We start from the raw sequence: 17,327 nt of genomic DNA, 5'->3' as shown, positions 1-17,327 counted from the left end.
ATCAATTACTTAATAAATGATCAAGTCGAGGTGATCTACCTCATGCACACACATATCATATATATATATGTATATATATATACATTTATATTTATATTTATATTTATTTATTTTGCAGTTTTTGTTCACATATTGAAGGTGTTTTAATGAATATACATGTTTAACATATAGATTCCTTTCTTTCATGAAGACAAGAATATAAGTTGGTGTATTACCTGATTCTTATGACTTGCATTGATTGGAATCAGACAGTGGTGCTGATAATGTCCACGTTTTCAAATGGAGGAGAAAAAAAGTTCATCTTATTTGTCCAGCTTCCATATTCGTTTTTTATACACTTTACAAGAAATACATTGGCAGCAAACTCTGTAGCTTGCTAGCTTGTTTGCTCTGGCTTTCGGAGACTCTTATTTTTTTAACACAGGCGCGATGGAGCGGCACTTTTATTGTGAAGACAGTAACTGTGCGATCAGTCTTTAGGCTTTTGACGGGAAGTACGGTTGTAATAAAAAGTGTCTTTTTTCCTTTACACTTTCGATTAATTGATTGAAACTTTTAGTAGTAGATTGCACAGTACAGTACATCCATCCATCCATTTTCTACCGCTTATTCCCTTTCGGGGTCGCGGGGGGCGCTGGCGCCTATCTCAGCTACAATCGGGCGGAAGGCGGGGTACACCCTGGACAAGTCGCCACCTCATCGCAGGGCCAACACAGATAGACAGTACAGTACATATTCCATACAATTGACCACTAAATGGTAACACCCCAATACGTTTTTCAATTTGTTTAAGTCGGGTAGACAGTACAGTACATATTCCGTACAATTGACCACTAAATGGTAACACCCCAATAAGTTTTTCAATTTGTTTAAGTCGGGTCATGTGACCACCTGGCTCTGTTTGATTGGTCCAACGTCACCAGTGACTGCATGTGATTGGTGAAACGCAGGCATGCGTATCCTACATTGAAGGTCTGTCATAAACCAAAACAAACATTAACAGATCGATAAAAAAAGTAGCGAGTAGCGAGCTGAATGTAGATAAATGGAGCAGAGTAAAGGTAGCGTTTCTTCTCTATAAATATACTCAAGTAAAAGTAAAAGTATGTAGCATAAAAACTACTCGTAGAAGTACAATTTATCCCAAAAGTTACTCAAGTAGATGTAACGGAGTAAATGTAGCGCGTTACTACCCACCTCTGCATTTAACATACACTCATACCTGTTTGATTTTGAAATTAAATGGAACATTTACGAGAAACATTGAAGAAAAGGAAAAAATAAGACTCAATCTGGGACGTTGGAGAGATGGTTTTGTCACATATAAATCCTGGTTTTCATTGTTCAGGGTACAACAGCATGTATGCCGTCACAATTTGCTGATATTAAAGTTAAAGATAAAACACCAATGATTGTCACACACACACTAGGTGTGGTGAGATCCAGCCCCCCATACCTCAGGGGAGCAGTGAGCAGCAGCGGTGGCCTCGCCCGGGAATCATTTTTCGGTGATTTAACCCCCAATTCCAACCCTTGATGCTGAGTGGAGGGAGGTAATGGTCCCACTTTTATAGTCTTTGGTATGACTCGGCCGGGGTTTGAACTCACAACCTACCAGTCTCTAATCACTAGGCCACTGAGCAGGTAATTAATATGTTGATCAAGTTGGTGGCGGGGTTATTGGTATGGTATACACCAGAGGTTCTCAGAATGTTTTCACCAAGTACCACCTGAGAATACACTTGGCTCTCCAAGTACCACTGTAATGACCAACATTAAAAAACAGTAGCGTAGTCGGCCTAAATATTCATTAAAGGGGAACATTATCACCAGACCTATGTAAGCGTCAATATATACCTTGATGTTGCAGGAAAAAAAAACATGTATTTTTTAAACCGATTTCCGAACTCCAAATGGGTGAATTTTGGCGAATTAAACGCCTTTCTATTATTCGCTCTCAGAGCGGTGACGTCACCTAGGTAGTCAATGCGCAATGTTCTCAAACACATTACAAACATCGAGTCTAATCAGCTCTGTTATTTTCCGTTTTTTCGACTGTTTTCCGTACCTTGGAGACATTATGCCTCGTCGGTGTGTTGTCGGAGGGTGTAACAACACGATCAGGGACGGATTCAAGTTGACTTATGCTAATCGATGCTAACATGCTATTTAGGCTAGCTGTATGTACATTTGTAGCTATATTTGCATCCAGCCTTTCCCTCCACCCACATTTAATGCCAAACAAACACTTACCAATCGACGGATTTAAGTTGCTCCAGTGTCACAAGATGCGAAAGTCCCGATCGTTTGGTCTGCACATTTTACCGGCGATGCTAAGGCAGACATGGCACAGAGATTTATGGATATCTTGCGACACTCAATCGAAGGCGATCGCCGAATAGCGTCAATAGCTATTCGCTTAATAGCTTCAGTTTCTTCTTCAATTTCGTTTTCGCTATCAGCCTCCATACTCCAACCATCCGTTTCAATACATGTGTAATCTGTTGAATCGCTTAAGCCGCTGAAATCCGAGTCTGAATCCAAGCTAATGTCCCTATATCTTGCTGTGCTATCCGCCATGTTGGCATCACTAAATGACGTCACAGGAAAATGGACGATGAATTTAAAAATAGCGAAAATCAGGCACTTTAAAGCCTTTTTTCGGGATACCCCATGATGGGTAAAAAATTTTTTAAAAACTTTGAAAAATAAAATAAGCCACTGGGAACTGATTTTTATTGGTTTTAACCCTTCTGAAATTGTGATAATGTTCCCCTTTAAATACAAGGCAGAGGTGGCCCTGCGATGAGGTGGCGACTTGTCCAGGGTGTACACCGCCTTCCGCCCGAATGCAGCTGAGATAGGCTCCAGCGACCCCCCGCAAACCCGAACGGGACAAGCGGTAGAAAATGACTGGTTGAACAAGGCAGAGATTTTATTTAACAAGTGAATTTCATATTCTGGCCCACTGTAACTTTACACACAGTTTGAACGATAACACTGTGTTTTGGTATTTAATTAAGTAACTTTTTGGTGTACCACTAGATGGAGCCAACGCATACCACCGTTTCGATTAGTGTATAAAGAGAGTATGGCCAACTAAACGAGAGGCGCCATGACTGCTACCAGGGACGTGTGCGGCTGTTCCCGGATGCATGCAATTGCTGTTATCTTTTCTAATGAAAAAACCCAATATAATATGTCTGTAGTTCGAAATATACTCCAGCTCATAAACTTACAATAAAACATGCTTTTATTTTGTAAAATTATAATTTTGCAGTCATATGTGTTGCACTGTGCTGCTACATTCCTGCAGTGTTTCACCAGGCGGTCTACAACACAATAAACTTTTTTAGAAAATACACGGAATGACCAAAAAAAAGCAGCACAGTGGCCAAGCGGTTAGTGCGTCTGCCTCACAATGCGAAGGTCCTGAGTAGTCCTGGGTTCAATCCCGGGCTCGGGATCTTTCTGTGTGGAGTTTGCATGTCCTCTCCGTGAATGCGTGTGTTCCCTCCGGGTACTCCGGCTTCCTCCCACCTCCAAAAACATGCACCTGGGGATAGGTTGATTAGCAACACTAAATTGGCCCTAGTGTGTGAATGTGAGTGTGAGTGTTGTCTGTCTATCTGTGTTGGCCCTGGGATGAGGTGGCGACTTGTCCAGGGTGTACCCCGCCTTCTGCCCGATTGTAGCTGGATTCGGCTCCAGCACCTCCCGTGACCCCAAAGGGAATAAGTGGTAGAAATGAATGGATGGAATGACCAAAAAAGTATGTCAACTGTGGTGGCTGCCTTATGTATTATTATAACTAATCCCTCTTTTTTTGTCATTGAATAAGTGTACTTTTGTACCTATTTTCGTATATTTCTGCACAATAACTTACATGTACATATAGTAATACTGGCGAGCAGTAGAGAATATGGAGTGACCTTTGGTTGAGAACATCCATCCATCCATTTTGTACCGCTTATTCCATTTTGGGGTTGCGGGGGGCGCTGGCGCCTATCTCAGCTACAATCGGGCGGAAGGCGGGGTACACCCTGGACAAGTCGCCACCTCATCGCAGGGCAAACATAGATAGACAGACAACATTCACATTCACACACTAGGGCCAATTTAGTGTTGCCAATCAACTTTTCCCCAGGTGCATGTCTTTGGAAGTTGCAGGAAGCCGAAGTACCCAGAGGGAACCCACGCATTCACGGGGAGAACATGCAAACTCCACACAGAAAGATCCCGAGCCTGGGATTGAACCCAGGACTGCAGGACCTTCGTATTGTGAGGCAGATGCACTAACCCCTCTGCCACCGTGAAGCCCTGTCGAGAACATGTTTTGCTTTACTTATTGTTGGCATATTTCTTGCCACTTTATGTTGTATATTTTTATGAGATTTCCAGTTCATTATACCCGTGTGTGAATGTGAGTGTGATGAGGTGGCGACTTGTCCAGGGTGTACCCCACCTTCCGCCCGAATGCAGCTTTGATAGGCTCCAGCACTCCCCGCCATCCCAGAAGGGACAAGAGGTAGAAAATGGATGGATGGATATATCTTCTATTAGTACACCCAAAGTTTGTTTTCTCTTCTATTGTCACCAGATTGCATTATTTTAGTTTTACCGAGATGCAAATATAGTCTTTTTTATCAAACCATATATTTAATTTCTTAATTTCATCTGTTATTATTTATATTAGTTAGATTCTGAGTTCTGAACAAAACACAGACGTGGTGTCGTGTGTTTACCTCGCACAAGATGCTGTAATCAGACTCTCCAGTGTTGTTGGCGAACCTTCAATTCCCATACTTGTCTTCTTTTCGGATTGTGGGGAAAGCGATGTAAAAAAAATGTCCACAATTCTTGTGGCTGTAGCAGCCCCGTGCTGCACAACGGGTCATTTTTACACGGCACACAACTAACGAGGAAGTACCGCAAACACTTTGCATCAGCTCAAAGTTAGTAGCAAACATGGTGCTCTGCATTCACGTGAGTGCCTTTTGACCAATCGTTGAGGAGATCACCTGAAACCGAGTTGGCCATACTTTCTTTATACACGACTCTGCCACCGTTAGAGAATCACTGGTAAAGACAACGGACACAGATGCATTTTATTGATGACATTTTAAATATAAGGTTACTTAATTATTAGGTCCATTGTCATTTCCGACCATTACCTCACTGCATGATAATGCACGACCCCATGTTGCATGCATGTACATTATAAACAAAGTTGGTATGGTATGGTATGGTATGGTATGGTATGGTAATTGAGTTGCACCATATAGATCAAATGGGGGTACGCATACCCTTGGGGGTCCTTGAAGGTATGCCAAGGGGTACATAAGATTTTTTTTTAATATTCTAAAAAATATATCAACAATTCAAAAATCCTTTATAAATATATTTATTGAATAATACTTCAACAAAATATGAATGTAAGTTAAACTGTGAAAAAAAAAATACAACAATGCAATATTCAGTGTTGACAGCTAGATTATTTGTGGACATGTTCCATAAATATTGATGTTAAGGATTTTCTTTTTTTTTTGAAGAAATGTTTAGAATTAAGTTCATCAACCCAGATGGATCTCTATTACAATCCGCAAAGAGGGTACTTTAAGTTGATGATTACTTCTATGTGTAGAAATCTTTATTAATGTCACGCCTGTAGATTATGTTTTGTTTTCTGTCATGTCTGATCATGATGGTTTACGGCCATACTACCTTGAGCACGCCCGATCTCGTCAGATCACGGAAGTAAAGCCAGGTTTGGCCTGGTTAGTACTTGGATGGGAGACTGCCTAGGAATACCAGGTGTTGTAAGCTTGTGATCTTGTCTTGCTCTGTGCTGACTTTATTCCTGCCTTGCCATAGTTTCCTGCTTCATGCCATGCCAAGTAAGTTTTGTTTGATTTATGCTCATAGTCTGTTTATGCGTTAGTTTTGTTCCTTAGCCCAAGTTGTGCCTCCACTTTGAGCGCTTTTTGTTTGTAACTTTTTGTAGTTAAAATTAAATCATGTTTTTACCAAAACGCCATGTCCCGAGTAGTCCGTCTGCCTTCCTGGGAGAACGAGCCCGCAGAAAGCTGCGACCCCCCCATCCTGACAATTAATAATTGAATCACTTATTTATTTTTCAACACGTTTTAACTTATTTTTATATCTTTTTTTACAAATAGTTCAAGAAAGACCACTACAAATGAGTAATATTTTGCACTGTTATACAATTTAATAAATCAGAAACTGATGACATAGTGCTGTATTTTACTTCTTTTCTCTTTTTTTCAACCAAAAATGCTTTGCTTTGATTAGGGGGTACTTGAATTAAAAAGTGTTCGCAGGGGGTACATCACTGAAAAAAGGTTGAGAACCACTGATATAGATGACACATGACAAATTTTATATATCTTAAAAGAGCTTTTAAATTTATCGTTATATCGTGATAATGCATGTTGATGACACATACTCGCTGTCAGATGCAATTTTGACAGCAACAAGCTAACAAATGCGTCGTCAACACACTGAAGCATTCTCGCTAGCGGCTAATGTCCCTCCACAGTGCAAATCCACTTCTAAGTCAGCAATTCTTACCTCCATGGGGGCAAATAAACTATGTTTCCTACAAGTATAATCCCTTTAGGACGAGGTCAATGTGCTTCACTCCACACGGACAGACAGTATGAGAATCTGCTAACCGCAAGATAGAGCTCTTGAACATAAACAAAGTACAGTATGGTGGATACTTTAGTGGTTGGATCGAAACGTTTTACTATAAAAAAGTCCCTGGACACAGGACAGTTTTAAGTCCTAACCACTGAGCATGTTTGATATGCTTTGGATTGACGTGTATGACAGCATGTTCCTGTTCCTGCCAATATCCAGCAACTTGGCACAGCCAATTGACGAGGAGTGGACCAACATTCCACAGGTCATGATCAACAACCTGATCAAATCTCTGCTAAGGAGTTGTGTTGCCCTGCATGCTGCAAATGGCGGTCACACCATACACTGACTGGTGCAGTAAAGATGCACATTATGGATTGCACAACGTCTTTAAATGCCCACAATGGTGTCCTGTTAATCCGTTTCAGACCTTATCATGTCCACTGGACTCCATAGTCCAGGGGTCTCAGACACGCGGCCCACGGGCCAATTGCGGCCCGTGAGACGTTATTTTGCAGCCCCCAACTTAATATGAAAGTTTAATGTTAGTGCAGCCCGCGAGTTTTATATGAATGGCGCTTGACGGTGTTGTGTTATTTGGGTCCAATATGGCTCTTTCAACGTTCTCGGTTGCCTACTCCTGCGTTGGTGGAAAAGTGGCAAATGAGTGAAAGCGATAGAGACGTTGCCCTGGAGACGAGGGTTTTCTTACATGCCTGGCTGCAGTCACACCGCGACACCTGTCCGTCAGTAATAACAGTCCCCGATAACCTGGACCAATTCAAACAGTTATTTTTTTTGTTTGTTTGTTTAATTTGCATTGCCTCACACGATGAACACTACGTATATTTTTATATGACCCCGGATAACACTCCGGGAGCCGTCACTTTTTTGCGCTCGCTATCCTGGTACTTTCCCAGCTATTATGCGCGGACCGCCGCGTTGCTGTAGGGAGGAAAAGCAGAACGACACACATTGAGGAAATAACATTATTCTCCGTGCGTCAGCTAAATACAAATATGTTCCACAACCCCAAACATGTCTTTTTCAAAGCTAGCAGTGAAGAGAAAGGTTAGTGATGAGCAAAGACAATTCCAGGAAAAGAGAGAGATGCAGTATTTCTTTGTTGAGCACAGGGGCACCCCGACGTGTCTTTTTTGAACAGAGAAAGTTGCGGTGCACAAGGGATACAATTTGAAAGGTCATTAAACAACTAGACATGCTGAGTAGTATGCAAAAAATGTTTTAAGAAATATTTTCTTGCGACTCAGCCTCACCTGGACTCTGCATCCAGTGGCCCCCAGGTGAATTGAGTTTGAGACCCCTGCCATTGGCATATCCATATGTGTTTGCCCCTTAGCCTGCCACTTGCACAACAGTAAGCGTGTTTGTCTTCCAATTATTGGCATGTGTTCACAGGCCGCATTAGATCAATAAACAGTCCAGAGGGAGATCTCATCTTGTTTTGCTGCTTCCTCCTACCATAACAGCAAGGCATTGAGTGTGAAAGAAGAAGAAGAAAGAAGAAGCTGCTGCAGTTAATGAGAACCAGATTTTGTTTCAGCGGGAGATCTCGACTAGCATGTGGACTTGGACTGACAGCCTGTTTGCTTAAACTTCTCTGGTCGCAGGAAAGAATATCCGTCATTTTATTTGTGTGTGTTAATGACGGCCATAAAACGTTGAGTCTGCACACATTTGATCAAGTTAGTAACTTTCCATTCTTACTGTTTGTCAGCGAGTGTCACTGCCAAACTGTTTCATTTACTTGCACAAAGTGGATGGAAAATCGTTATTCTGATTTTTATGCGTGAATGATCGATCACAATGTTTTTTAAAGCATGCCTTACACTTCACTCGTCTAGGTTTTCTTGTTCAATCCATAATGGCTTTAGTCCATCATATTGTGGTCACAATATACTTTGTTTAGGCTGAAAATATAAGACACACCTCCTGCAGTGCTGTTGAACACCACTCCAAAGAAAAAATAAAATAAAATAAAAAAAATAGATACTGAGTCATGTAAATCAAAAGTGAGCATTGTTATCTTTGTAATCGACAACCTGGGCCCCACCTCTTCCCCACAAACGATGATGAATCAAGGTCATCCCAACATGCTGGTTACTTACAGTAACGTGCAAAGTACTTGTCATTTCACTTTAAATATTGTACATATATATGTATTAATAATTTTTTAGAAACATATTTATATTATATTTATTTCCTCATGTCTATACTCATAGTAATATATATACAGTAGAAGACTGGAGACTATGTTGTACACTCTTGTACAGTAGGTGGTAAGAGTAAATCGAGGGAGTAATAACATGTGTGAAGGTGCATCTTTTAGTTGTACCCTTTTGTAATTACCTGTAAAATCACAGCTCCGAAATTACTTTAAATTGCTGTAAAGATATTTCACAGTAAATTACTGTAAATGTGACAGTGAAAGTAATGCAACTAATAGCTAGTAATTTACTGTGAATTTACAATTAAAACAAAAATTGCACAGTGTACTTACCATATTTTTCAGACTATAAGTCGCAGTTCTCATAGTTTGGCCAGGGGTGCGACATATACTCTGGAGCGACTTATGTGTGAAACTATTAACACATTACCGTAAAATATCAAATAATATTATTTATCACATTCGCGGAAGAGACGCAGAAAATGTCAGCAATCGTCACACACACGTCAACCAATAAGAATTTGGCGGGGGAGGATAATGGCAGAAGTGCATTGTGGGTCAAGGAATGCTAACTGCTATATGCTGTATGCTACTGTCGTAGCTAGTAAAATGAATTATTTCATCGTTGGCGGTAACTTATAAAAACTGAACAAAAATGGCACCGAAAGGGAAATCATATACTGCAGATTACAAGCTGGACAAAGTGAAATATGCAGCAGAAAACGACAAGATGAAGCGGCGCATACTTTTGGAGTTGGCAGAGTTGTTTAGAAGCGAAATCGAGGAAGAAGATTTTATCGGATTTATCGATTAGGGGTGACAGATTGTTTGGTAAATGTATGCATGTTCTATATGCTATAGTTATTTGAATTACTCTTACCATATAATATGTTACGTTAACATATATAATGTACACTTATTCAGCCTGTTTTTCACAATTCTTTATTTATTTTAAATTGCCTTTCAAATATCTATTCTTGGTGTTGGATTTTATCAAATAAATTTCCCCCAAAAATGCGACTTATACTCCAGTGCGACGTATATATGGTTTGTACCTTCTTTATTATGCATTTGCGGCCGGTGCGACGTATACTCCGGAGCGACTTATAATTTGAAAAATACGGTATACACATGCAAATAAGTCAGTACAACAGTACATTCCTCTTTAAACATATTGACGTTCATGTAGAGCAGTGTTTAACAATATATGTTTCTCAGCTGCGGTCCGTATGGGCCACAGCGGTACACACTTGTAATACACTTATTCACCACTTGTGGGACTAATGGTGAATGATAAATAGGTTGTACTTGTATAGCGCTTTTCTACCCCTTTTTATTTAAGGAGCCCAAAGCGCTTTGACAGTATTTCCAATTCGCCCATTCACACACACATTCACTCACTGACGGCAGGAGCTGCCATGCAAGGCGCTCACCAGAATCCATCAGGAGCAAGGGTGAAGTGTCTTGCCCAAGGAAACAACGTACGTGACTGGGATGGTAGAAGGTGGGGATTGAACCAGTAACCCCCAGATTGGTGGCACAGCCACTCTACCAACTTCGCCACGCCGTCCCTCAATGGGCAATATCAAACAAATAGAAGAGGTCTGGAGCTAAAGTCATATAAAAGTTTCCTAAAAGTGATGTTTGCAACTTCCTCAAATTTTTTTAAAAGCAAGAAATATAACAGGAACACCACCAGCCAGCTTATGTTGCCATTAGTGGTTTAACAGAAGACATTTGTGTCAAACTAAGACTTGGATTTGTATTGTTTCTTCGTCGCAGAGGGAATTTGGGACAACCCAGGCATGAATGAAGGTACATTTTGATTTATTAACACTGTAACTCAAAAAAAGGCAAACAAAGGGCGCTCACAAGGAGGTACAAACACTTGGCTATGAAAAAACAAAAGACTAGCATAAATGCTGCAAACTACAAACATGAAAAGAAAATACTTGCACTGTGGCATGAAAAAACAAAACTAGCACAATGGCATGACTATAGACAAGAAACAAAAACGCGCACTGTGGCATAATTAACAAAAACTTACGTGGCACGAGCGGAAAGGAAACTAAGCATGGCATGGCATGGAAGAATATGTGGGAAAAGTGAAGTGGCCAGGACGAAGACAGAAAACGAATGTCTTAAATAATGACTATGATGATGATTACTAACAGGTGTGAGGCTGAGGACAGGGGCGTGACTAGGAGACCAGTTGGAAACTAATGAATAACAATGGAAACAAAACAAAACAGGAAGTGCAAAATGCAAGAACTGACTGTCCAAAAAAGCAAAACCTAACATGACCAAACATAACAAAAACACAACATAATCCAGAGGCGTGACAGAGCCCCCCCGTTAAGGACAGATTCTAGATGTCCAAAAAAACAAAAACAAAACAAAGATCAAACATAAACCTGATTCGCAGGCATGACAATTTGTTTGACAATTGTCTTTTTTTTTTACGATAACAAAGTTTATTTAATAAAACATTTTACCAGCCCGGATAAATTGATTAGTGTTTACGGCGGTCACTCAACCGGTCTGATCAGCACGTATGCGCAGGGAGTGCGTACACATATACAAAAGTAGTCGAAGAGAAGCAACAAACAATTTGCAGTCATGCTGTTGTTATGATAGAATATACATTCAATCATAGCAAATGATATCTATTTAAATTACTATAATTAGCTAACAACACTTAAAGTTAATACGCGTCCATGTGTTAAGTACTTATGTCATTACGTCATTACGTACGAGAAGCTGTGAGAGGGCGGGATACACAGTGTAAAATACATTGGAATGTAGCGCCGGGATACACAGTGTAAAATACATTGGAATGTAGCGCCATCGAGGTAAATGTCGCAAACAGCCACTTTGAGCGTGAACATTATTTCATTTGCTCTTTAATTTTATTGACAGTTTATTTAAAAACATTGATTTATTATGATTAATTATTGATTTAATTCTAGCATATTTAGCATTTTGTAATTGTACAAAAATGTTTTTTTTTTTTTATCAGTTGTTTCCTTTCTTTTGCTATACATGTGATTATTAATTTTTATCTTTATAATCAGTCTGATGTAATCTTTGATAATATTCTTTGTGACTAACACATGACTTAATTGCATTTCACAAGGTTTATCCTGTTAAATTGATTACAATTAAATATAGAATAAGATTGCTTGATTTCAGTGATAATATTTGATTGGGCCTTGGGCCAATCAAATATGTGGAAAAATATATATATTTTAAATTGTGGAAAATTTTTACCTCAAGGTAAAAAATGTAAAGAAACCCTGATGTACAGTATAACTTTAATAATCTATATTTTTGTGCATACTTTTGATGCTGAACAATGACATGCCATACCTATTTTGTGCATGCAGCTCTTCTATTGGATGTCACAATCTGCAGGGGAGAATACAGTATCTATGGTTAGAGTGCATAAGAAAATAGTTGTAAATGACTGGAATTTCCTTCCTGACTGCCAAGCGTGGTTAACAACTGCACAAGTTCACTGCAAACCTTTTGAATTGTTAAAGAAGGAAAATGATATTGGCAATGCTCTCCCAGTGACATAACTTACTAGAACAATGAAGTCTGTGTTTTTCTTCTTCATCCACATGATACCACAATTCTCTCCACAGGTTCACCAAGAACCCTCCAGAACAAATTCAGCTAAAGCAGGAGTTTCTCTTTAATTGTGAGGCACCAGAAGACTTCAGGGGATTCGCACAGTAGCTTGACAAAAATAAAGAAAAACGTCTTGTTTTAGATCTTGTAAGATAACTTCAGATATGTTTAAAAGGGACTTGTGATCATTTCAATCTACATTTAAAGGCCTACTAAAATGAGATTTTCTTATTTAAACGGGGATAGTAGGTCCATTCTATGTGTCATACTTGATCATTTCGCGATATTGCCATATTCTTTCTGAAAGGATTTAGTAGAGAACATCCACAATAAAGTTCGCAACTTTCAGTGCTAAGAGAAAAGCCCTGCCTCTACCGGATGTCGCAGACGATGACGTCACACGTGTGGGGGCTCCTCACATATTCACATTGATTTAAATGGGAGCCTCCAACAAAAAGTGATATTCGGAACGAGAAAATGACAATTTCCCCATTAATTTGAGCGAGGATGAAAGATTCGTCTTTGAGGATATTGATAGCGACGGACTACAAAAAAAAAAAAAAAGTTAAAAAAAAAAAAGCGCAATTGCATTGGGACGGATTCCGATGTTTTTAGACACATTTACTAGGATAATTCTGGGAAATCCCTTATCTTCTATTGTGTTGCTAGTGTTTTAGTGAGTTTAATAGTACCTGATAGTCAGAGGGGTGTCTCCACGGGTGTCTTGACGCCAGTGTCTCAGGGGAGTCGACGGCAGCTATGGACGGCACAACCTTAGCTTTTCTCCGGTAAGAAGCGACTTTTTAACCACAATTTTCTCACCGAAACCTGCTGGTTGACATTCCGTCGTGATTTATGTTCGCTTGACCGTGCTCTGATCCATAATAAAGTTTCACCTCCAGGAATTTTAAACAAGGAATCACCGTGTGTTTGTGTGGCTAAAGGCTAAAGCTTCCCAACTCCATCTTTCTACTATATTAATTGAACAAATTGCAAAACATTCAGCAACACAGATCTCCAAAATACTGTGTAATTATGCGGTTAAAGCAGACGACTTTTAGCTGTGTGTGTGCGCAGCGCTCATACTTCCTAAAAACCTGTGACGTCTTGCGTACACGTCATCACTACACGACGTTTTCAAGACGAAACTCCCGGGAAATTTAAAATTGCAATTTAGTAAACTAAAAAGGCCGTATTGGCACGTGTTGCAATGTTGATATTTCATCATTGATATATAAACTATTAGACTGCGTAGTGGGTTGTAGTGGGTTTCAGTAGGCCTTCAAAGGCTTGCACAGTGCATCCGTCAAACAATGACGTCACACATGGGCCACAGTTAGAGGTGGGTAGTAACGCGCTACATTCACTCTGTTACATTTAATTTAAATTTTGGATAAAGTGTACTTTTTAATGCAACATACCTTTTTACTTTTACTTCGGTATTTTTGTGGGGAAACGTTACTTTTATTCAGTCACATTGAATTCATCTATGTCAGTGGAAATGTTCACATTCCACGCACCTCCAACTAAAGGAAGCATGTTGTGGTAAATCATGTTTTGCACACACCCACCCATGCACACACATCCAAGTTACTCACTAGTTACTCAGTACTGAGTAGTTTTTGTTTTTCACTGAAAACTTACTCTTACTTCAGGAATCAATTAAATGACTACTTTTTACTTTTACTGGAGTCATATTACTCTAAAGTAACAGTACTCTTACTTGAGTACAATTTCTTGCTTCTGTATTTACCTCTGCTTACTGTTAAAAGATTGCAAAACACAGGACTCCCAAGACATCCAAAACTTCATTTTAGCTCAATCCCAAATGCATGAGCCTTAAGACTTTATGCTTTGATGTTCTTTAACACGACTATCCAACATTGCAGCATTTATAAGTCAATAAAGAAAAAAATGCCCAACGGTCCTCTTCAGTGGCAATATTGCTAAGCTTCCCCGAAAATGTAAAAAAAAAAAAAAAAAAAAGGACAAATATGTACTTTTGTGTTTACATTTCATTGACAAATTATGCGGTTGACTGCGTTCAACTTTTGTGCAGAATAAGCTACTTTTGTGACGGCTAATTGGTCTTTGGGGCGGCGTTGCTCAAATGGTAGGGTGGCACACCAGAAACTTGAGGCTTCATGGTTCAAATCTGTTTTTTGCCATCCTAGTTTGTGGTAACTGCCCTTGTGTCTTTGGGCAAGACACTTGACCCACCTTGCTCCCAGTGCCTCCCACACTAATGTACAAACCCTGTTTCCATATGAGTTAGGAAATTGTCCATCCATCCATCCATTTTCTACCGCTTATTCCCTTTTGGGGTCGCGGGGGGCGCTGGCGCCTATTTCAGCTACAATCGGGCGGAAGGCGGGGTCACCCTGGACAAGTCGCCACCTCATCGCAGGGCCAACACAGATAGACAGACAACATTCACACTCACGTTCACACACAAGGGCCAATTTAGTGTTGCCAATCAACCTATCCCCAGGTGCATGTCTTTGGAAGTGGGAGGAAGCCGGAGTACCCGGAGGGAACCCACGCATTCACGGGGAGAACATGCAAACTCCACACAGAAAGATCCCGAGCCTGGATTTGAACCCAGGACTGCAGGACCTTCGTATTGTGAGGCAGACGCACTAACCCCTCTGACACCGTGATGCCCTTAGGAAATTGTGTTAAATGTAAATATAAACAGACTACAATGATTTGCAAATCATTTTCAACCCATATTCAATTGAATGCACTACAAAGACAAGATATTTGATGTTCCAACTCATAAACTTAATTTTTTTTGCAAATAATAATTAACTTTGAATTTCAGGGCTGCAACACATGCTAAAGTAGTTGGGAAAGGGCATGTTCACCACTGTGTTACATCACATTTTCTTTTAACAACACTTAATAAATGTTTGGGAACTGAGGAAACTAATTGTTGAAGCTTTGAAAGTGGAATTCTTTCCCATTCTTGTTTTATGTAGAGCTTCAGTCGTATTTTACGCTTCATAATGCGCCACACATTTTCAATGGGAGACAGGTCTGGACTGCAGGCAGGCCAGGAAAGTACCCGCACTCTTTTTTTATGAAGCCACGCTGTTGTAATACGTACTGAATGTGGCTTGGCATTGTCTTGCTGAAATAAGCAGGGGCGTCCATGAAAAAGACAGCGCTTAGATGGCAGCATATGTTGTTCCAAAACCTGTATGTACCTTTCAGCATTAATGGTGCCTTCACAGATGTGTAAGTTACCCATGCCTTTGGCACTAATGCACCCTCATACCATCACAGATGCTGGCTTTTCAACTTTACGTCGATAACAGTCTGGATGGTTCACTTCCCCTTTGGATGACACAAAAACAATTTGAAATATGGACTCGTCAGACCACAGAACACTTTTCCACTTTGCATCAGTCCATCTTAGATGATCTCGGGCCCAGAGAAGCCGGCGGCGTTTCTGGATGTTGTTGATAAATAGCTTTTGCTTTGCAAAGTAGAGCTTTAACTTGCACTTACAACTGTAGCAGCGAACTGTATTTAGTGACAGTGGTTTTCTGAAGTTTTCCTGAGCCCATGTGGTGATATCCTATAGAGATTGATGTGGGTTTTTGATCCAGTGCCGTCTGAGGGATCAAAGGTCATGGTCATTCTATGTTGGTTTCCGGCCATGCCGCTTACGTGGAGGGATTTCTCCAGATTCTCTTGAAACTTTTAATGATATAATGGACCGTAGATGTTGAAATCCCTAAATTTCTTGCAATTGCACTTTGAGAAACGTTGTTCTTAAACTGTTTGACTATTTGCTCACGCAGTTGTGGACAAAGGGGTGTACCTCGCCCCATCCTTTCTTGTGAAAGACGGAGCATTTTTTGGGAAGCTGTTTTTATACCCAATCATGGCACCCACCTGTTCCCAATTAGCCTGCACACCTGTGGGATGTTCCAAATAAGTGTTTGATGAGCATTCCTCAACTTTATCAGTATTTATTGCCACCTTTCCCAATTTCTTTGTCACGTGTTGCTGCCATCAAATTCTAAAGTTAATTATTAATATAAAAAAATATATATTTTTCAGAATTAACATCAAATGTGTTGTCTTTGTAGCATATTCAACTGAATATGGGTTGAAAATGATCTGCAAATCATTGTATTCCGTTTATATTTACATGTAACACAATTTCCTAACTCATATGGAAACGGGGTTTGTAAATGTAGCTTGGAATGTAGATAATGTGTTTCTACTTGCAAAATGCTTTGACTCATTAGAGCAGTGGTTGTCAACCTTTTTTCAGTGAAATTATTTTTCAATTCAAGTACCCCCTAATCAGAGCAAAGCATTTTTGGTTGAAAAAAAGAGATAAGTATAATACAGCACTATGTCATGAGCTTCTGATCCATTAAATTGTATAACCGTGCAAAATATTGCTCATTTGTAGTGGTCTTTCTTGAACTATTTGGAAAAAAAGATATAAAAATAAATAAAAAATTGTTGAAAAATAAACAAGTGATTCAATTATAAATAAATATTTCTACACATAGAAGTAATCATCAACTTAAAGTGCCCTCTTTGGGGATTGTAATAGAGATCCATCTGTTCAAGATTCATTAACTTAATTCTAAACATTTCTTCACAAAAAAAGAAATCTTTAACATCAATATTTATGGAACATGTCCACAAAAAAATCAATCCGTCAACGCTGAATATTGCATTGTTGCATTTCTTTTCACAGTTTATGAATTTATTTTGTTGAAGTATTATTCAATAAATATATTTATAAAGGGTTTTTAAATTGTTGCTATTTTTAGAATACCGTTTTTTTAAAGAATCTCACGTACCCCTTGGCATA

General features: G+C 39.6%; 1 protein-coding gene and 1 pseudogene across 1 annotated transcript in view; one reads left to right on the top strand and one right to left on the bottom strand.

Annotated features, from left to right (window-relative positions):
- The window catches only part of LOC133554959 (monocarboxylate transporter 1-like), a 63,735-nt gene extending 55,577 nt beyond the window's left edge, over positions 1–8,158 (bottom strand). Inside the window, exon 1 of the mRNA XM_061904296.1 lies at positions 7,941–8,158. The gene's annotated coding sequence lies outside the window, so the exon portion shown is untranslated. The remainder of the gene's footprint in view (positions 1–7,940) is intronic.
- LOC133555299 (5S ribosomal RNA) lies at positions 5,708–5,826 on the top strand (annotated as a pseudogene).
- Positions 8,159–17,327: the final 9,169 nt, after the last annotated feature.

Source organism: Nerophis ophidion, linkage group LG06, assembly GCF_033978795.1.
Source record: "Nerophis ophidion isolate RoL-2023_Sa linkage group LG06, RoL_Noph_v1.0, whole genome shotgun sequence".
In the NCBI taxonomy this organism is placed as follows: Eukaryota; Metazoa; Chordata; class Actinopteri; order Syngnathiformes; family Syngnathidae; genus Nerophis; species Nerophis ophidion.
This window is presented reverse-complemented; position numbering and strand designations above follow the sequence as displayed.